Source organism: Heterocephalus glaber, unplaced genomic scaffold (assembly GCF_053883595.1).
Source record: "Heterocephalus glaber isolate CG9 unplaced genomic scaffold, H.glaber_assembly_v1.0 deba00001555, whole genome shotgun sequence".
NCBI classification, from domain to species: domain Eukaryota; kingdom Metazoa; phylum Chordata; class Mammalia; order Rodentia; family Bathyergidae; genus Heterocephalus; species Heterocephalus glaber.
In genome coordinates, this window is record NW_028258346.1 from 2,779,942 (window position 1) to 2,803,082 (window position 23,141).

The 23,141-nt window shown below is 37.4% G+C and overlaps 1 long non-coding RNA gene across 1 annotated transcript; it reads left to right on the plus strand.

Annotated features, from left to right (window-relative positions):
- Window positions 1-1,869: 1,869 nt before the first annotated feature.
- Window positions 1,870-22,846, plus strand: LOC147824064 (uncharacterized). The gene is made up of 3 exons (XR_015442838.1): window positions 1,870-2,089; window positions 10,104-10,274; window positions 20,257-22,846. It is a non-coding gene; the product is annotated as an uncharacterized LOC147824064 (long non-coding RNA).
- The last annotated feature ends 295 nt before the right edge of the window (window positions 22,847-23,141 follow it).

Below are 23,141 nucleotides of genomic sequence, written 5' to 3' on the forward strand. Positions count from 1 at the left end.
TTGGTCTCATGTCCTTTGATATCAGAGCCCTAAGAGAAAATTCTAAAAGTCACTTTCTTCCTCCTCTCAAAGAGGAACCTAGACATGTAGGTTTTCTGAGTCACTCAAAAATTCGGCTACTTTTATAAAAAGTGTTAGATTTCTCATGGGAACAATGAGCTAGAATATTTGAAATATGAACCTTTCAGGTAATCAGGTTACTGCATTTCTATCTCAAATGACTTGGAGTGTCCCAACCCTTTGAGTTCTAGTCCATAGGCAGGTCTTCTCTTTACATGCTTGCTTTTAAAGAGGAACTTAAAAACATGATATTTCTACATAAGAGAGAGTATATGTAGGCCTGCACTCTTGCCATCTTTCATATTGGGAAGTCCATTAATTAGGTAACAGGAGTGGGGTGGGAGGACAAGGAGCTAGAGGCTCTGGGCATTCTGGTTTGATAACTAATCCAGGATAGCCTCCTACAAATACGCGGGGATTGTTTATGTTGACTTTTTGAGAGGTACATGTGTGCAAATGATTTTAAGGAAATCAATTTCTAATCCTTACTTTTTTTCTGTTTGGGTTTTTTTAAACGCTCTCTGAAAACTCACTTTCATTCACGTTTACTCTTCAGTAGACTCTTACTCTGGTGGATTTTCTTAGAGTATGAGAATCTATGTTACCAAGCAAAGTAATGCATAGAAATATTATTCTTTAATAACTAATCAAAGTATCTCAAGCTGATGGGGCTTCCTGTCCTCCCATTTTCTACATATTTCCATTTTGGATGGAGCTGGACTTGTATTGGGATGCTCTGAATTCAGAACATCAAAAATGATGTAAGTTACTAGTTTAAACATATGTCAGTCTTTTAAATAGAATGTTTCTAGAACCACAGATTTATTCAAGGTACATTTATTAATACTCGTAGATAAAAGTGGTACATAATTTCTTTCGGGTTTGGCATGTTATTACATAAGGCAGCAAAAGCCTATGCTATCACATTTTTTGATGTTGCTGGCATTAAATCCAGGCCTTGTACATGCTAGTCAAGCTGTGTAACATTGAGCTCCATCCCCAGGCCCCGTGTTATTCCATTGTGTAATGAACTGTTTATTCTGACAACAGCCAATATTTCAGCTTATAACATTTTAATGGTTTTCTACTTACTATTAAAAATATACTTTCAAATGAATGGCGAGAACTTCAGGTTTTAACTTGAAAAATATGAGAGGATACCCAGTTTCTCTGTTATTTTGGGGCTATATGAGCAGCATAGCTTAAAGACTGCTGATATGAGAAACTGTGCTATAAAGGCCAGTGCTACCTGTGCTTTGGTGGAAGTGATTGATTGATGACCTGCCACGCACTTATTCATGGTCTGATGTCTGACCCACGCACTGTCTGCTGAGCACTTGTACACAGGTAACTGACTCACTCCCTGACCTGAGTGCGTCTATGAACAGGTGATTAATTTACTATCTGCCCTGCACTTGGCATGGACAGGTGATTCACTGACTTGCCATTCACTTGTTTATGGACAAGTCCAAATCCAAATGAAAACATGGGCATCCTTTATCCTGAGTGTTACCAAATGTATCTTGAGTAATTTGGCAGTCTCAGAAAACCTCCTACTTAGAATATTAAATGTACACTTTAAAGAATCAGTATGATCAACCTGTTCTGTTACAGATGTTCTGAATTTGGAGCATCACAACTGAGATGTAGCTCCATTTTCAGATACAATAACTGGTGATTATCAGCAACTTTGAACATTTTCATGAGTAACTTCCTTAGATATCCATTTTTAATAAGCGTGATTTTTCTCTCCATGTTAATGTAAAATGGCAAAAAACAAACCTTGATTAGCACTTTAAAAATGTTGAAAGTTTTGTTTATAATATGTCTTGTCTTCGTTTCTCTTGAAGGTGTTCATTGTGATGTGAAATCTCTTGATTACCTCCGTTGAAGGAACCTGAGAACTGTGAACACTGAAGAAGTACAGAACCTGGCTCAGAGCCAGCTTGCACTCATGAAAGTCATTTTTATTGTACAGCTGCATTTATCCTCAGAGGAAGAGAAATGGACCAGCTTAGTGACTGACATGGTGAGGTGATAGCCAACACTATTTCTTCCCTGGAAGATTATGCCTGGGGTTCTCTATTCAGGTCTATAATTTTAGAGGGACTTAAGCAAATCAAATCATGGCCAGAGAGCCCAAAACTCTTCCCCCGCAAATCCAAAACCAAAAGCTATACATAAAAGATGAAAACCAGAGGATATAACAAAAAATGCATATGAAAGTGGCCTGCACTTATAGTTTTGTTTTTGTTAAATTCTTTTATTGGTATATTTTAGGTATACAACAATTCTCATTGGGAATTGTACCTTTACATAATGCATCTTGGTTCTTATTTTTTCCCCATTCCTAGACCTCCCTTCACCCCCTCCACCCTTCCCTGTTTACAAAGACTTTATTTCCATTTTTTCCATTTCTCATCATTTTTCCTTTCCCTTCTTTCCTTTCCCCTGCCCCTCCCACTACCCCTACTCCTTTGGACCTTTTCTTCCTATTTCTGCACTTATAGTTTTAAAAAAGTTAAAACCTATACAAACAGAGACTTTTAAAGCATTCTAGTGGAGAGTTTAAAAAGTGTTGGGAGAGAGAGAGAGAGAGAGAGAGAGAGAGAGAGAGAGCAGGCAGGCCAGCACAAACAGAGAAGAGCTTAGGTCTTATTTTGTTTTTGCTTATTTATGTTTAGAATAAGATCTTTGAGAAGCAATCTTTAAAAATTAGGAGAAAACTAGAGCCTAAGTAGAAGAAGGCAGGATCTGTGTGTCCTGTTAGCCCAGGAATTCTGACCAGTATCTTTTAGAATCTACAAAACTAGAGTGAAATTACTGAACAACTGTCAGGCCTATTTGAGGATCAGAGACCAGCAAGCATATGATTTTTTTTTTTTTTTGGTACCAGGGATCAAACTCAGGCCCTTGCACTTGTGGGGCAGGCGGCAGAACCACTGAGCTAAGTCCTCGGCCCATGGTTTTTAAAAAATAAGGCAATTTAATTAATGCCAGAATGTATGACAGTTACTTATTGAATATTTATTGGGTCCCAGGCCCTGTGCTTGGGGCCAGGACTGCACTACTGACTTGATGAACATGGTCCTCACCTTCTTGGAGTGTACAGCCAGTGGAGACACAGATGAGAAAGAAAGTGCTCTGGGTAGCTTGAGAAGGGCAGTAACCATGTACAAGGGCACTGTCAGGTGCCTTTTCCAGACACAAAGTTCCAGCGAATGTTCTAAAACAGCTTGGGAAATAATTAAACAGTGGTGACTTGGATATCCTGTGACTTTACCAAGTTGCCACAATTCATATTACTTCTTTCCTTGACAAAAAATAGATTGAAAAGGTCATTCATTCATTTAAAGAAAACAAACGAAGAAAGTGCGTTCAGCATCTATTATGTGCCAGGCACTGTTCTAGGCAGCAGAGTTACAGCAATGAGCAAAAGAGAGAAAATCCCTGCCCTCATAGAACTGACATTCCTGTGATGTATTTAGACAATAACAAGATAATTATATAAAATGTGGTATGTTAGATATTGGTAAGTTCTAAAACTAAGCAGGGTAGAGGAGTTGGAGTTGAGTTTGTACAGGAGTTGGTAAGGTAGGTAGAGTAGCTGAGTAAGATTTCACTGAGAAACTGACTGTGAGATAAAGAATAAAAACAATAAAGATGTTCTCCATGTAGCCACTGGAGAGAAGTATTTAGGTTGTGGGAAGAGTAGGTGCAAAGGCCATGCAGTATACACTTGCAAAACACTAGGCTTCTGGTGTAAATGGGATAACCTGAGCAAGGTTGAAAATCGCAAGAGAGAAGTAAAAAAAAATGTACCTGAGAACCAGATCACTCTGAGTTCTGTAGATCTTCGTAGAGGTTTGGTTAAACTATGAGCGAGGTGGCTTTTGAGCAGTGTGGAGTAGTGAGGAGCAATGAGACCTGATTTGTGTTTTCAGGTCAGTCTGACAGAGGGTCAGAGGATAAAGGTTAAGGGATAGAGTTGAGACAGTTGGGAGATGCTCAGGTTCCTGGGTTGTCACAGTGCAGATGCCAAAAATTGATCAGATTCTGAATATGTTTTGATGTTGTATTTCAGCTGCGGGGTTTGCTGAAAGATTGGATATGAGATGAGAGATAAAGAGTCTGCTCTAACTCCAAGATGGAGAGTCTGCAGGAAGAGCTGGTTTATGTTGTTGGTGGTAGGAGGGCAGTTATCAGCAGCTAGGTGCCCAGGATATTAAGATTGGACATCTTCGGACATTCAAATGGAGGTGTCAAACAGTTGGGTGGATGGATGTTCAGGCCTGGTGTCCAGGGTTGAGCTGGGCTGCAGGCTTCAGCATACAGATGCCCCCGAGGAGATGAATCTGGGTGCCCTCACCAAGGAGTAGATGTGGTTAGAAAAAAGAAGTCCAGCTAGGGAGTTGTGAGATACTTCAGAGTTTAAATGTCAAATGAAGAGAAACTGGAGAAGCATCCAGAAATGTAAGAAGGAAGACTCAAGAAGGTATCCCTTCCTGGAAACCCAATGAAGAAATGTTTCAGAGGGTAGTGGGAGGTCAGAGAAAGGCAATACATAGAGTATTTGGACTTTAGCAAGGAATGTGGCAAAACCCCATTAATAAAATGAAAAAAACCCCACATATACCTGGTGGAAAAGAATAAACTGGATAGATAGCTAACTTCCCAGTTGTACTCAGTGATCCTGATTTATGGAATATTATTAACTCAAGCAATTTTTAAAAATATTCAAAATCCCTTTTCTCTTTATTTATTAAACTTGATAACTCCTGCAGTTCCTGCAATTTGTAATAGGAAATGAATATTTTTAAATATAAAATTAAATTAGGATATTGAATAGCATATCAACCCTACACATTCTGTAATTTCATACTACAGGGTTTCTGATATGCCTCCTACGGAGTCATGTCCTGTCCTGAGTTGGAGGAAGGTGTCAGAGGTCTCTAAGTGAGACAGGACTCTGGTCTCAGCTCAGTCTCTGTAGTTGGATTTTTTTTTTTAATTTTTTTATCAGTGCCTTGGATGGAAGCATAGGGTAAAATCATTATTTTGTGGATGTTTTAAAAGTTTTGAGTAATAACAAATACCTTGTACATCATGAGATCTAAATTCAACAGGAACGTGAGTAAGAGTTTGTTATCTTTTGGTGATTTGGGGGCATAGGGAAGCAATTTATACAAAACAAAAGTACTAAATAAACACCAGTTATTCTAGGTTTTAGAAATGTTGCTCCAGTGATAGTAACTGCCGAAAGTACCCATGAGATCTTTCTCGGTTGGATTAAGAGAAAAATAACACAGAGAACAAGAGAGGTGATAGTCAATATTGTCTCTTCTCTATAAAATATAAATAAATAAATATATATATATATATGAGAGAGAGAGAGAGAGAGAAGAGAGAGAGGAACAAATTTGAACGTGACTTGAGAACCTAGTGAGGACGTTACCCATGAGGAATATTTGAGGAGACTGAGAAGACCTGGTGGTGGTGATGGTAGTGATAGTAGGAGCGAAGTAACCATCTCCAAATAGTTGAGAAATGTTAGAGGGTAGACAGATTTAGTCTGATGTGTTTGGTCTCAGGAAGTAGCAACAGGGCATGATGAATGAAACTGGACTTACGGTCACAGAGAAAGGCCTTTCTGAGAGAGCTTTGGTGGGGCCACAGCAGGATCACTTCCAACAGTGGGATGGACTATGGCACTGAAGACAGTTCATAAACTGATCAGGTGTTGGGTGTGATTGAACCCTAAAGTCCATCCTTCCATGCCTTGGTCAATCTACAATATTTATTTTTTTATGGATCCCTATACCATACAGTATAGTATGGCACAATTGTTGAACATTGTTACAATTGTATTTCCTTCATTGTATAACCCTGTGTTTGAAAAACCATTAAATTGAGATGTAGTCTTTAATTATCCTCCCCACAGTGCTTTGGCTGTCTGACTTGACCATCCCTCTGCTTTAGAAGCAGCAATTCCCAGAGAGACTTTATATTATATAAAATAATTTTCTAAGACCAAACTAACTTCATTCAATCTTTATACCAAATGAAGGAACGACTTTGATTTATCAACTGTGAAAAGTAAACCAGGCATGACCATCACTCACTACTAATCACCTCACTTAATGGAGTTTGTTAACTTTATTCTGATGTTAGATCATGGTCCAACTTTGTTCTGTTAGAGTTTTTTTTTTCATACAAACTCTGATCATTTCCATTGACATGTAAAAGGAGAGCTTGGAAGCTTGATGTGTTGAATGTAAAGTTTATCTCAGTGTATCTCAAATTTAGAAGATAGTTTGTTGTATTTGCTATTTGCCAAGGAGAGTGAAGAAAATAAAGAGATCAACTTTGAAGCACTTTAAAGTACTCACTTCTGTGCCCTTGAGACCTGGAATGTTTCCTTTGCTGTGGCATTGTTTGTTCTAGCTCCTTTGCTTCTGTTTTTCCTTCCCTCCCAGAAGGCCCCCAAGTGACAATTGCTTCTTAAAGGACACCACTTCTGAGAAGCTGTCATGGTGAATCAGGCTGCGCCTGACTTGAGGAAATCTTCAGGGATCTGAAATGTTGCAAGTGTTTTATGCAATGGAATCTCTTACTTGCTGAGTACCAGCCCCAGGTTATCTTGTCACAAAGAACAGGATAGTCCATCTTCTTATGAACGTCCTCAAGTAAGCTAAATAGAACTAGCTGTACAGTGCTTTAGAGTAATTATCAAGTGTTTCAGTACTTTTTATTCCTTTAAATTCTTATTTTAATTTTATAACCCAAACTGATAGTTTAAATATTTAAACTTGCTTATGCCATACACAGAGAAAAAGTAAAATAAACTAATCTTGAAAATACTTGGGAAAATCATTGGCTGAAATAAGAAAATTATGTCTACCATAAAACTGGAATCAACTCTGTTCTCATCTACTAGTTGTTGCCTTTGACCTATGAGCCACATCTCTCTCTCTCTCTCTCTCTCTCTCTCTCTCTCTCTCTCTCTCTCATTTTACATCAAAAGGCTAAAATAACGTGGATAGAGAGTACATGTACATTTACAGACCCTTTTCCCAATACAGGCTTATATAAAGTGATAACAAAAATGGAAGAGAAAGAGAAACAATATACGTCAAATTTATTTTAAAAATTTATTTCTAATTTTGTCTTGGTATGTATATAGGCAAGTGTCTATTTCCCATGGCTATATTCCTATGTATTGGCTTAATTCAGCTATTAAAGAATTTATATAAATCAAATGATTTCTAGTCATTTTTATATCAAGTATAAAATTATAAAATTTGATATGCCTATTGAATTGCTTTTGTTAGGGTGCTCTGGAGAGCAAGTGGCTTTTCACTGAATAAACATGAATTAAAATCAGCTGCCAGAATTATTATCATCAGTAATGTGCTGGAAATAATGATCCTCGGGATTAGGGTTAATAACCTATGGAAGTGACTGGATTTAATCCCTTAGTTCTTGACTCTTCCCAGCATGTCACCAAGAATGACAACCATTTTAACTTGAAACATTTTGACTTGAAATTAGGCTTGAAAATAGCTACTCTCTTGGGGTGAGTTAACATTTAGCACTGGGCAAGTCGAAATGACTGCTGATTTTCATTCTTTATATTAATTCCATGGGGAGGGTGAGCTAGTAAAACATTTGTATGAGCTGGTCATTATTTGAAATTTATTTACCAAAGTGGCTTACGTAATAATCATCCCCGTGCTAAATCAGTCAGTCAACAAGTTTTTATTGAGTCCCCATTGGATTAGAGTAATGTATAGTAATGATGTATTCAGTAGTGTACAGATGTATGCAATGAAGATTAGACATGAGCTCGACCCCCAAGGCCTTACAAGCCATTAGAGGAGACAAACACACACATATCATCAACTGAAATGTAACCAGATGACTTAATTCCTGGGGCATGGAGGAGTAATGGCTGGCCTGAGATTGTTTTGGTGGGCAATGGGAGGGTTAAATGTGTGAAAGTTCCACAATCTAGGTGCATTGGTCAGTGTTAGGGTGAAGAAAACAAGTTGCCTGATAGATAGGAAAAGCAGTTTGACTTAGTGAATACAGTATACCTTGGACAAAGGAGAGATTGGAAATATGTTTTATTTGGAGATATTGGAGGTATAGTGAGCTGGACACACATATATGTAAGAGAAAATGGAGAGTTGTTTAAAACCAGGGTTTGGGCAGGGCTGATACTGGTTAAGTACGAGATGCATATCACAATGTTAAGCTGCGTTTGTTTGCTTTATTGAGGTATGGTTTGTATTTTGTAAACTCCATACTTTTTCATACATCTTGATGTATTTGGATATATGCACACTAGACTGTGATATTGCCAAAGAATTAAATATAACTGTTATCTTCAAACACCTCCTTGTATTCTTTTTTTCTTCCTTCATTTTGGGGGGAGAGTGGATGGGTAAGAATACTTAATATGAACTCTGTCCTCTTAACATATTTTAAAGTGCACAATACTATATTGTTAACTGTAAGTACTATGTTGTACATCAGATATCTAGAAGATTTTCATAACAAAAACTTTATACTTATTGGAAAATAATCCTCCATGTCCCTTCTCCCCATGTAATCTGTGTTTTTTAAACCAATGGTCTGTGCTCGGGCAAACCCACTGGTTTCCAAACAACCATCATTATTCGGCATCACATGAAGGTCACTGGTGACTTTTGCTTTTGTTGCTAGTCCTTTCCTGTGTTTAACTATTTTCACTACATAGGTATGTTCAATTAGATTCTGTTTTTAATGGCATGTAACCTTCTTTATATTGTTCAGAAATAGCCAAATTTAGTTAAGAAGACTTTCTAACTTGTCTCATTATAGAATGAATGATAATGGCTGCTCTTTTGGTTAGACTCCCAGAACACTTTATGGTAAAGACACCCAGCCAAAGGTTGGGGATGGGGAGCAATGGATAGTAGTTGGGAATGACAAATTTGCACTGCTAACTGAGCTAAGCAACTCTAATCTGAACCTTGTGTGCTAACAAGGTTTAGTAATCTCCTAAGGCTCTTTCTCTTTATTAACTGAAAAGTGGATATCAGTTTGGCCCATGTCAATACAGGTAAAATCCTTCTCCACCTCTTTAAATTTCAAACCAGAGACTCTCTTCTGGTGGTTTTTTTTTTGGTACCAGGAATGGAATTTGGGACCCTGTGCTTTCAAGGTAGGTGGCAGCACTACTGAGCTAAATCCTCGGCCCCAGAGACTCTCTTCTGATTCTTCATCAGATCTATAATTTAAGGCTAACTTCTTATCAGGCAGCTTTCTAGATTATATTATCTCATTGGAACTACAGAACAAGCAGGCAGGGACTATGACCTTCAACATAAAAAACTTGGGGCACAAAAAGGTTAAGTGTTTTTGTGCTCACAGGGCTAGGATTCAAATCCAGGTTGTCCTGACTCCAAAGTTTATGCCACAATATAACTGTCCATGTTTTCATGAATAGTGGTCTTCATATAACCACCAGCTGATGATTCCAGCCTTGCTGCTGTTAATCTGAGTGTGAGGGTCAGAGAATATTATGTTTTTTTCTTGCTTGTTGCATTTATCCCAATCAAATAAGTAAATATTTATTGATAATTCATTATGTGTGCCGAAGTGTTCACTGAGGGAGGATAAATATTATAGAGATAAGATGCTTGTTTTAGGAAGTTCCTGGTGGGCATTGATATCCTCTGGTTATGTAGAACATATTCCCTGGCACCCATAGGCTGTTCTCTAGGCTAGGAACATCATGTCCCAGTTTTGCATCTAGTCTCCAAGTTCTCTTCAGATATATATGATGGAAATATAAGTAAAAACCACTTTCCTGAGAAATTTCTCTAGTTTTTTAGATTTTATTTGGATTGCTATCTTTCATGAATCAGAAATAGTATATAATTCTGTTTTACTGAGTATGTTGCCATCTTTTTTTGTTTCTTTATTCCTTTAGGCTATAAACTCACCAAGAATGAAAACTTAATCTTATTTATCTTTGGATTCTTATCTCTCACCAGGGCACTGAATGAAGCCAAGACAGTGCTGCCATTTGGGGATATCATGAGGGCATATTCGTCTGAGTTCCTAGAAGTCTTGTTTCACAATGGAACTGAATTTTTTTCTGGATCTTGAAAGATGCACTGGAGTGGAAGATGGTGAAGAAGAAGGTGGAAACAAGCACTAGAAAGGTGGAGAGTGCCTGTTATTCCTAACTTTGGACCCAAAATATCTCTTTATGGCTTTCTTTGGTTTTTCCTAGTCCATTGTCTTCTGAACACACATGCCAGCCTAGTTCCTTTCTCCAGAAATCCCTGAAATGTTTGAAAACCTTACATTTCTCTAAGCCTCATGGTGAGATTACTCTAATTCTCTGCTTGCCACCTGTATCCTTATGTGAGATGCTCCCTGTCTATGTCTTCACACTATTAGGCAGGAAAAGTGGCCAAGACTAACATGTTTATGCCCTAGATAGAGGCTTCTGTGAATATGGTCTATATACACCTATTGGTGGGCACTACTTAGTCCTGTTGGACTTTTTTATAACTGTGTTACCTTGTCTCCCCTATCTACAATTACCTATTAGTGTCACTTACTACTTGTTCACTTTCTCCTCCAGTTCTTCCACATTTATTAAGCATTTGTTGTATGCAAGGCACTGTGCTACGTGCTGAGGGCATTAGATGTATTAGAGTGCGTGACATAGATGTAGGAACTTGTATTTATCTTTGTTTAATATCATCTTGTTGGATTAGGTCAGTATGTGCAATCTTTCTTTCTTTGTCTATCTTACTTCTTCCCACTGTCTTCCTCTATGTGTGTATATAGATACATATAGATAGATAATATAGGTATAGATACAGAGTATTGCAGCATATATGCTGTGTATCTATTCAAGCATTGTTGTGCTTCTTACTTGTGCATTAATGAAGCTGATTATGATATAGGAAAGAAAACTTATTATGTAAATAAAATATGGATTATAATTTTAAATAATATTAAAATTATAACTGCTCCAAGAATTCAGGGTAAAGGAAAACCCTCCCCCCTCTCTGTGTTTGAAGGGTTGGGTAGTGTATTTGTAAAAAGCATAGGCTTTGGAGTCAGACCTTCTTGGAGCAAATGGTAACCCATTGATTACCAGCTTGTGAGTGAGGATAAAATGTTTAATTTCCCCAAGTCTCAGAGCCATCTGAACATATCCTAATATACTTGGGTTAGTACTGTTTTCTATTCAAAGGATTCTTGCAATAATTCAATGAAGTGATATATGGAAAGTAGTTAGTGAAATGTCTGAGTTATATTAAAGTTCAATAGATGATTGATAAAATTGTGTAAGAAAAATGACTTTCAAGAAGAAAATGGGATACAATGAGGTCAGAGTTTATTATAACCAACTTGAGAGGTCATTTGAACTCAAGTTGTAATGAAATTTGACATTGAATTTTGTTGGGTTTCCAACAATGCTGAGAAATATTTTTACCAAAATGAAACATTTGCTGTGATAATCCTTGCTGCTATAGAATTTGACTTTGGTTAGTAAGTAGTTAAAATAACAGTGAAAAAAACTGAGAACCTCTGAATATTAAATGACTTCACTTACTTCTTATGTACACCACTTTCCATAATAATTAAAAATCGAGGGTCTAATTTTCCTATCTCATCTAAGTGAATTATATTTCCATCATGCTAGTTATTAAATAAACTGTGCATAGCTAGTATATTTTATTAATTAAACTGGTTTGTTTTGACCTTGTGTGCCCATTTGAAATACTTTAAAAATAAATTACAGGAACACCAATTACTAGAAAATAGCTGACTGGCTCATCTTCGACTCAGGTGGTTCCAGTATTGACAAATTCTGCTCTGTTTTAAAGCAAAACAAAGGGGTCTACCATTAAGGGAAGAGTTAAGGATACTTCCAGACTTGATTGTGAAGGTGGTTGGGATATTACATATAATTTCTTAATAAATTCCAGCAGCCTTTTTGATAATTAGGGAATAAGCAAACCCCTCAGGAGCATGCCAGTACAGTGGAGTAATGGCCATTAAAGACATGAGCTTTGGGACTATTTGGAAACAAATGGTCATTTCACCAGAAAAGTAAAACAAACAGCAGTTTTACTCAACTTTCCTTCTTCGGCTCTGTGCCATATTTATAGGTCAACTTCAACTAGTCAGTCCTGGTGAGTTTTTTATTTGTTAGCTTTCTGAACTTTCACTACGGCAGCACTGAGCTCTGTTCTCACTCTATGCTCTGATAGCAGGTACATGTTTATTTTCTTTATTAGAAGAAAGTGCTACATTATATTTTCCATCTAAGATAAAATTATAAAATAATTATGCAGAACTGATGCCAATCAGCTCCAACTCTGTCATCGCCCCCCCCCCCCCCGCCATGAAGATTGCAAATAAATGCTATGGATTGTATTTTCTTGTTTTGCCTTTTACATGTTAGCTGCATTGTGATTGAATGCATTTATTTTCTATTGATGGAAGCATTGCAAGAAATGTTAAGTAATATACATTAGTTTCTCTACTTCATTCAGAAGGTAGCTTTCTGACTATCATGTAAGATTAACTCCCTGGTGTGGTTCCTTAAGAAAATATGCTGTACTTACATTCTACTCCTTATAGTAAACTACAAGGTGTTGAAGTGTGATGAAAGTGAGACAAGATGAGAAAAACACTCAGTAAAATTGCCCATATTTCATTTGGATAATTAGAGTAGATCTTCTTGCTTTTGTTAAAAAAATGCTGAGTAATGAACTAATAAAGTTTCAACAAAAGAATTGTTGGTGCATAAGGAGACAAAGGAAATGGAAAACAGGTGAGACATGTCTGTGTTAATTTTGCCTACTGTGCTGGGTAAGTAGTTTTATTTTTTGTAGGCTGTCTTAAATTTCTGTTGCAATTTTTGGTTAAGTCTAGATGTTCCCAGTTTTACAACTGTCCCCTTTGGCCTCTAAACAGATAGGAGAGTCCAAGGTTAGAAACAATCATGGTAAAAAGACTTCAATGTGAATGTGGCTTTAAGATTCCTATAATGGCTGGACTCCAGGCACTGGTGCTGAGCCTTGGTGAATGTCTAAACAAGGTGGCTAAGAAAGAAGTCGAGCACTTGAACTGGGTTTGGTTTCTTCAGCAAATTCTTAACAAAGGCAGGCTCATGAAACATCAAGAGTAAGTACTTAGTAGTTACTGCCTTTTCATTTTGGAGATGAAGAAACTGAAGCTACACATGGATGACAAAGAGGTGACATGAAGGCATCCATTGAGTCAGGGGAAAACTGGTGTTGTTACATTGTAGGTCTGAGCCTTGCTCCCTTAAACTATCATGACATCATTATAATTACTACCACAGTGGGGAACAGGGTTCTTGTAGAGTTGTTGAGTCTGATAGTATAAGAGTCAAGAGCACAGATCACTGGACAGAGAAACAGAAGACCTAGGTCAAAGTTGTTTCCCTACAAGTCTGGGCAATTCTTCAACACTAAACATTGGTTGTTTCCCCCTAGGCATATGATTCTTTAACTCATCTCCTCAATGGATCAAGTGAAATGCTCATTGTAAATGTGCTTTGATAACTAAAGACAATTTATGTAAAAGGCACTTCATAATACTGCTGGCCATTTTTTCCTAAGAAATTCTCAATAGTTTTCCAGGGTACCAAAACAACCCCGTTTACCGCTATGGACAGGAATAAACAAATAATTATATGGCCTCTGAAATGAACCTCCATCCCACCCACAGTCTTGTATGAAAACCTTGAGAAATCTGCTTTTAACTCAGCAAGAGGTGAACATTCATCTCATTTATTTATTCATGAGCTCATTTATTGGGCAAATGAGGCATAAAAAATAGTAGACATGGTCTTTGCCCTTCTCAAAAGAAACAGACAGATAAATAAATGTGATCTAATATGGGAAGTGTTTCATGTTAAGGACTGGGGAAGATGAGAAGAAGAAATAAAGGGTTATGAAGAGGTTTTTAAGAATGAAGCCTTGGAGAATGAGTAATTCTGGGAGTTGCTGGGAAGGTGAGGACATGCTGAGAAAATTTGGACCAAAGGAGGACCCTTAATAATCACGAGAATGTGGCAATGAGAAGGATGTGTGGGAAATATTGGGGTGTCTTGTGACCCAGAGAGTAGGAATACAGGGAACTATTGAGAAATGGACCTAGACAGGTTTGTTAAGTCAAATTATGAGCATCTTTGGTTAGTATGCTAAGAAGATTGGGTTTTTAATCCAACAGATGTAGGAAGAAACGAATATTTATCTACAACTACTTTTTTATCAGTTAAAATGAGACAGGTAACTATTGAAATAGTCAAACAATTTACACCAATATAAGCAAGTTAAACAGACACACAAGCAAACATACAAACCATTCATTAAAGTCCCTAGAAATATAATCAAAACCATTAAGCCTAGACTTTTCTTTATGCACATAACTAAATAGATTAAAAGAGAGACATACTTTTTATAAAAATAGCATTGTGCTCTGGTTCTGGTGACAGGTCAAGTGAATTAACCTAACCTCCATTCACCTTAAATCCTTCTGTTATGAAAAGATAGACATGCTAAATATAATCAGTAAAAATAAAATTTAAATATATAAATTAATTTTAAAAAGGTAATTTCTGACATGATGGCCTCCCAGAGATAAAGGCAGCTTTCTGTTTGAGCAGTAAACTTATGAGCAAATGGTGAGCAGGTTTTGAAGGACATTAGGCTGCATAAGGGGATTAGAGGCTGAGGATTTAATGTTCCTGTAAAAATGGGACGTATGGCACTAAGTATTATTAAGGCAGGAAGCTAGAACAGAGATCTCTACTTAAAACTGGGACTTTTGAAAGAAAAAGCTACTCCACTGGTAAAAGGAGTCTAGTAAAAACCTACCCACTGGTTCAGATAGTGTGACTAGAAAATTTGTTACTTTTTTGGATTTCTGGATGAAAAACACAAGAGAAATTAAAACTCCTGGCTATCAAGGTTGATGTGATGTTGAAATGTACATTACTGGTTTAAGGCTGGAATGTCCAAGTTGAGAAACCAACTTCAAAACTAATTTCAGAAGAACACAAAAGTGGAATGATTCTGTTGTAGGCCTTTTATACCAGGTGTGCAGATATCTTAGGGTATGGGGAGAAAGGAGGAGGACAATTAAAACTTATAAATTCTATGAGGAACTAATCCATCACGAGAGACAGTCAGGAGATTCTATAAATCAGAATAGAAACATTCTTATAAACTTGAGGTGATAGAACAATCTGGGAAAGACTATGAAATTACTATGCTTCAAGTGGTTAAAATGATAAAATAATGGGACTCTTAAGAATGGGACACTGGGAAGGGATAAGTTTGAAGAACAAATAGAGCTTCTAGAAATAAAGGCATTCCATTGATACTTTCCTGGATGAGTTAAATGTCAGATTATACATAGCTGAAGAAAGAACTAGTGAATTAGATGACAAAGGTGAAATTACCTAAAATGCTCAGAGAGATAGAGAGATAAAAAACTAAAAAAAGAGTTTAAGAGAAAACAGGATAAGAAGAGAAAATAGAGAAGGGACAATTCTTGAAGATATAATGGCTTAGAATTTTCCAAAATTGACTTTAAAAAACTTAGCTTTTAATTTAAGGAACTATGTACTTAGTGGTAGGCTGGTAAACATTTAACAAACAGCCCCCCCCCCCCAATTAGTCCTAATTTGCAGTGTTGGCTAATTTTTGTGGAGTAAATGTCATTACAGATCATTTCAGGCTGCTAGTGTGACTTGAACTGAAAGTGAAACTGGGAGTCGTGTGCAAGATTGGTTCTTGTGAGTTGATTTGAGCTGACTCTAGTGAACAGCTGCATATACCAAGTCCTAGCGAATTATAAAGAAATAAATATCTCAACACGTTGTAAAACTGTAGGGCACCCACAGTGAATATAATAGTTATAGATACAAAAGACAGATTCTTTTCTGAGGCATAATTGATCTGATAGCCAACTTCTCCCTGACTTAAACCAATGAAGACCTACACTTGGCACTGGGCATAGTCTAAAACATGTCCAAGGCATAGAAATCATGTAGAGAAGAGTGGACATCTAAATGAAAACCTGTTGCTATTAGAAGATCAAGGGAAATGGCTATCAGACAGACAAACCTGGTATGTCCACAGTATGGCTTATATTTTCTAACTAACAGAATCAGGCTTTTCTTCATTTGTAAGAAAATGTTCCTTCTAGTAATCTTTGAATGATTTTCTCTTCTACGTGTTTGATTGTATACACAAGGGATACCAAAATCTTTTTCTTATTCTGGGCATTCTTTGTTTTATTGTTTTAATCTTTGCCTTTTCCTTCTGTTCTTACTGGGATTTATTAGAAGCCTCCCACCCTTGATTTTTTTTAACTCAGTCTTCAATTTGTTTCCATAGATTAACAGTCTTCTATTTTCATCTCTTTCACTTTGGTTTATTGAATTAAAATGCCTATGAACTTATGTAGGTTGAAGTTTCCAAGGGAACTCTCTTCCATGGAAATGTAGAATGACATTGGTTTAATTTGGTTTCTACTTTCGGATAGATGTTACTGATTTAGAGAGAAGGGAAAAAACTAGGGATGTAAATAAAAGTGCATGGACCTAAGGATCCTTCCATTTTGTTAGCTGTATGGCAAGTAAAGTCCTGGCTTTTGACAGGCCCTTAGCTCTGCCTTGCTTCCTCTCCCTTCACCCCTCATCCTCTCCTGCCCAAATGGCAGCACATAGACCATGACTGACACAGACACTCTGCACAGAAAAGAACATTAGGTTCTAATCAATTGCTCCCATAAATCTGACAGAATTTATGGAAATTAACTGGCCGGAGATGGGCTTCCTTGAGTTTAGGGATCTGGCTCTCTCATTGCCTTGACTTCTACCTGAACTTGCCTGCTGTCCATGCAGCCTTCAGAATAGGGGGTGAATTGGCCAGGACCCTTCTAGGAAGGGTCAGAATTCCAGCTGGTAAAAATGTAAACAGTGAACAGCACAATAGAGACATGCTTCATCTCATGTCTTGAGATGACAAGTGCAGCAGAGGAATTGCCCTCTGAGCAATCAAGTTGAGGAACTGGCACATAAGGGTCCCATTATTGTCTCCCGTTTCTGCTTCTCTCTGCTTTCTAGCCACATCTTCTTCAGCTGACGGACTCCAAGAACCTAAGCTCTTAGGTTGTTATGGTCTAGTGACCAGAGAGGAAATATCTCCTGAGAAAGCCCAGAGGAAGATTCTGGCTCCTACTGGTCATGTGTCCAACTCTGGGGTGGGATTCTGGGACACTACATTGGTGGTGCCCACAGAAAGAGATGTTTCCTAAAGAAAAAAAAATCAAGGGAGGAGGTGATAGTCTGAGCACATAAAATAACACATTCTCACTGTTGGGAGGAATAAAAACCTCCATATGCCTTGCTGGGACTAAATTTGCTCCTGCTGAGCTGTCAGGGGATATGACCAACTCAACCCTTCATTCATGTCCAAATATGTGAGTGCCATTTGATACCCTTACATTGCTTCCCTTTGCCAAGCTCAGAAAAATGGCACTTATTGATTCTGCAACCTCAAGTGAAAATGAACCCTGGGATGCTTTCAGGTTCAGCTTAATTTCAACCAGTTGTCATTTTCTCAGCCTGGGAGCTGGTATGGAAATAGGTATTAGGCATCTGCTGCTTTGTTTTATGATGAATGTGCGAGAGCGATACTTTTCCAGAAGCAAGGAGCCCCAGTTGCACTGCTGAGGATGAAGAAAGACTGCAGGGGGCCAACTGGTTTTCGTTTGGAGCACGATTAAGAGAAGATTCAGTTGCTCCAAAGCTTTTAAAATCAGCTCCGCTCCAGAGCACTTGGGTTATGTATTTGCCATCTTGCAGAAAGACTCAGTGTTTGAGATGCAAGCCAAATGCTTTTAGCCCACTTATAAAAGGCACTGCTGCCCTGGCCCCTGCTGGCTTCAGGGACTGATTGGGATGGAAGCCAGCTCTGAGACAGACTATGATAGCACATGCTGTATAATATGCAGGGAGGAAAGGTGACGTGGTTAGGGCTGCGAGTAATGCCAACCCTTTACTGTATATCTTTCACACAGTCCCATCCATTTTTTTAAGGCCAACTTTCTCTCATTATTACTTAACAAAACTTGATATTTAAAAAGTACAATCACCTATATTGTTAGTGATAAAGCTAGTATATAGCATAGTGTTCTTCTATGTTCATAGATTGAAAATCAATGCTGTGGGGGAAAATGTAACAAAATTATAAAGGCTATAAAGGGGAAGATCGAAATTGACCATTTTAGCAATTTTATTTTCATGAGAGAAGAAAATTGTGTTTTCTTTTCTGTTGTTTCATTTTTCTATTTTATTTCTGTTTGTTTTTTTAATTTTATATCTAGGGTTAACACAATGCCTGGAACATAGTAGGCACTCATTATATACTTATTAACTACTTAAATGAATATATAAAAGCTTTAGGAGCAAGAACTGAACAAAGATTAAAATGAAAACTCAAACAATATCAAATCTAAATATGTGGTTCTATTACAAAAATGGCTGATAATACAGAAACAAAACTTTATTGAGTTTTTTCTATAATCTATTTTACCTGGAATAGGAATGAATTCTCTTTGCAACATATTTGCCTTGACAGAAGTTCCTAGAATTTGTATCAGAAAACTTCTCCTGTAATTTCTTATATTTTTGAGACAAGGTCTTGCTATGTAGTTCAGCCTGACCTTGAACTCACTGTTTAGCCCAAGGTGGCCTCATACTCATGGCGATCCTCCTGCCTGAGCCTCCTGAGTGCTGGAATTACAGGTGTGTACCACCACACTTGGCCCCTGTAATTTTTTAACTAAAGTGTTTCAAGATAAATTTTAGTCAAATATGTGCCTAAGTGACTAACTATATACAAAGATTAACTCAGAATCCTCACATCAGATTTGGTATTTGAGGAGCTAGATGTGACAGTCACATAATTTGTTGGGTCCAGAGTAAAAACAATGTGGGGCCCTTATTAAAAATTATTAAGGATACCTGGGTGTCATGGCACACTCCTATCATCTCAGCACTCCAGATGCTGGGGCAGAAGAATAGCCAAGAGTTCGAGGCCAGCCTGGGCAACATAGTGAGTTCAGAGCCAGCCTGAAGTACGTAATGAGACTGTGTCTCAAACCAACAAGCAAGTAAACACAAAATTAATAAGGATTTCAAGATGATGACAGTGGAACATTAAATCAAGTGCAGGCCCTTCTAAGCATGGATGTGGAACTTCACAGGCTCATGTCCATGAAACCAGCCCCTTATAGATTGCTTGTCTTCTGGGACCTCTCCAAACATTGCTAAATTCAAGTTCATAGCAATATTCTATTAACATTGATGGATTGTTTAGTTCAAATATGGATATAGAAGCAGAGAAAATGTGAAGTTTGGGCATAGATGGAAGTAAAAACTTGGGCCCCTGGCTCCCAGTCTGAGGTATCATCCAACAGAGAGATTAGGACTAAAAAGTTCATGTACATAATTTTCTTCCACTCACTATTAAAATAATAATGTTCTTAGATTTTTATATTACCTTTTTAGCAGTTTTCTTTTCAGTACCTGAGAGTTGTAATATCTGGACCACTTAAAATGTCTCCCATCAGTTTCATTCATTTTAAGTGTAGCAATTACAGTCTTGATCATGTAGCCCTGCTGTGTGATATTATTATCTATCATTTACCAACTCTACCATAGTGGACCAGCTAAAACTAAGCTTGGATTTATTTTTTTAATATTGATCTCATCTTATCATAACTTATGAAAATTTATCAAAGTATAGTGAGGCATACCGTACTGGCCCAGAGTTGGGAAGAACTGAGTCCTATGTAGATCTCTAGCCTAATAATATTTAAGAAATGGTTCTTAAATGTTTGAAAAACAAATGTAATACCTTTCATCACAGGCAATTGCTATAGAAAAACAATTCATAGCAGTAATACTAAATAAAGCCTCACCTTTGAACAACATTTATTTGTGGTAAACATGAAGGAAAATGTGTTTTATTTATTTAAAAGTTCATCACAAAAATAAATTTCAATAACTCAAGTAATACATTGATTTTCACTTTAATTCATTGTGAATAAATGTCAAAAATTGCATTTCAGACCACAAGAGAAGTGTTGCCCCTCTCCCCCAAGGGCATCCTGGGCCGCTGCTCAGGCATTCGGATCCATGCAGCAGAGACACCTGGGCCAGAGAGGCCAGTCCTAGGACCACAGGAAGATGGTTCAGTGGTGAGCAGCAGAGAGAAGGCCTCTCCAAGGCTTGCTGTTGAAAATTGAAGACCACTGGGTGAGCGAAGACAGAGCAGACTACAGCAGTTGGTGAGTTAGACAGTTGGTGAGTACAGCCGTTCTGTAGGACCACCTCCTACTGAACCTAGACTTGCTACAGGGGAAGGGCAGCTCAAACCTGCAGTAGAAATGTGTAGAGTTCTCACTTGTAGGAGGTCAGGGAGATCAATTTCAGCCTCAGAGCCAGAAACCAGCCTGAATCTCAGTGGACTATGGCTGGCTTGCTGAGATTAATTGACTTGGTTCTATATGCTGCTGCCCATGTTTTATAACAGCAATAGCAGAGACATGCCTTGAAGGGGACTTTCCTTTTTTTTCATTTTTTCTTCTTTCCTTTTTTTCTTTTTCTCTTACTTCCCTTTTCTTATTCATTTCTCTCCTTTCTTGTTCCTGTTTTTCTCCTATTCTGTTTTTTTTTCTTGATTGTTCTAATTTTTATAGGAGTGTGAATATAGATTCTAGTTTTTCTGCTGCTATTAGTTTCTTCTGTTCTTGTTTTTTTTAACCAGGGATTGAGCTCAGGACCTTGTGCTTGCAAGACAGGTGGTGGAAACACTGAGCTAAATCCCTGGCCTCTTCTGTTCTTGTTTTTGTTCCTTCCTTCTCTCTTTTTCTCCTGTCCTCCTCTTTTCCCAAAGTTTGTGTGATTGTCCTGTGTTCTCTAGCCCTATTTCTAACCTTTCCTTCTCCTTCTCCTTCTATATCTCTGTCCCCCCATTCCTTCTAAGTCTTCTTCTTAGAGGGTAAAGAGACAATATTGAAGGGGTTATTTACTGTACCCATATTTCTGGTTGTCCTTGATTTCAATATATAACCACAAGTCTAGTTCATGTGATTAAAGGTATCAGAATAATAGCTACCACAATTTCTCATTTTCTAAGCTATTTGATGCTATGTTGATGTTGATTGCATTACTTTGGCCAAGATGATGGGATTACTCTAGTCAGTTGTCCTTCCTTGTATACCAAGACTGCCATTACAGAATCAAAACCCAAAGGCCAACTATACCTGGAAGACAATCCAAGAAGTAGCCATTCCCTAAGGGCTCTAAATACTAGCAATAAAGATATTTTCAATAAGCAATTTATAAGGAGCAACTCAGGAGTTAAACCAAAAACTTCAACAATAACAAAAAAATAGAAATGAGAAGTCACCTAAACAAAACTCAAACTCAGACTCCCAGATCACCAAAGGGAAATCCCGGGGGAGAGATGGAACAATCTGAAACTCAACCTCCTGGATTCCCTGAACTGGCAAGGAAAGAAGATTTTGAAAAAATGAAATCAGAAATAAAAACAGAGATGGCGACTGTAATGAAAGACATGATTAATAACTCTAGAGCAGTCAAAGATAAAAAAAATAGTAACGCTCAGGAACATTATGGAATCAATGAACTTCCAGCATAGGAAAGAAATGGAATCCATAAAACAAATTCAAACAGACATCTAGGAGATTAAATACTCCATTGAATGTATATGCAGCAGAATGAGCTAATGTGAGAACAGAATATCAGATATAAAAGAGAGGATTGCAGTTAGTGACAAGGAAAACAAAGATTTCTTAAAAATAGAAAAGGACTACAAGAAATTAATCCAGCAGCTGCTAGATGATGCAAAGAATAATATAAGACTGATTGGAGTCAGTGAAAAAGGAAGAGATCGTGCAAACAGCATAAAATAACTATTCACAGAAGTAATGGCAGAAAATTTCCCAAGCAAGAGCAAAGAATTTGACATACAGATAAGTGAGGAATGTATGACTCCAAATAGCTATGATAAAAAAGTTTACACCTAGGCATATAATAGTCAAGATTCCAGAAACCCAACAGAAAAACAAATTATTCAAAAGAATTAGAGAAAAGAAAGATATCACACACAAAGGAAAGCCCATCAGAATCATAGCAGACTTCTCAACACAAATCCTCAAGTCAAGAAGAACCTGTAGTGAAGTATTTCAAACCCTAAAAGAAAACAACTTCCAAGCCAGATTGATGTACCCTGCAAAACTATCTTTCAAAATTGATGGAAAAATAAGATACTTTCATGACAAAGACCAACTTAGGAACTTCATGAACACCAAACCAGAACTCCAAAAAATTCTAAACAATATCCTAGGAAAAGACAATGAGGGTCACAATTCCATGAAACACAACAGAGTGAATCTTTCAGGCAAAGCAAGAAATTAAATGCAAAGAGAGGAGAATCCAACATCAGGAAAAGATCATGACAAGGATAAGTCAATGTATTTCAGTTATAACTATCAATGTTAATAGTTTCAATTTACCAATCAAAAGAAATAGACTGGCAGAATGGATCAAGAAGCAAGATCCAACAATATGCTGCATATAAGAAACACATAATTCAAAAAGAAATTCATAGACTAAAAGTCAAATACTCCATGTGGCAGGAACCCCCCCCCCCACCAAAAGCAAAGATAGCTATTTTCTTTGCAGACTAAGTGGATTTAAAACCAAAACTAATTAAGAGAGACAAAGAAGATCACTACATCCTTGTAAAGGGAACACTCCAAGAGGAAGAGATGACAATCATAAATATATATGCACCAAATACTAGTGCACCCAACTATATAAAACAAATATCAATGGACATGAAAAATCAAATAAGCGCTAATACAATAGTAGTGGGGGGCCTCAATACCCCATTGTCACAAATAAACAGATCAACTAGACAAAAAAT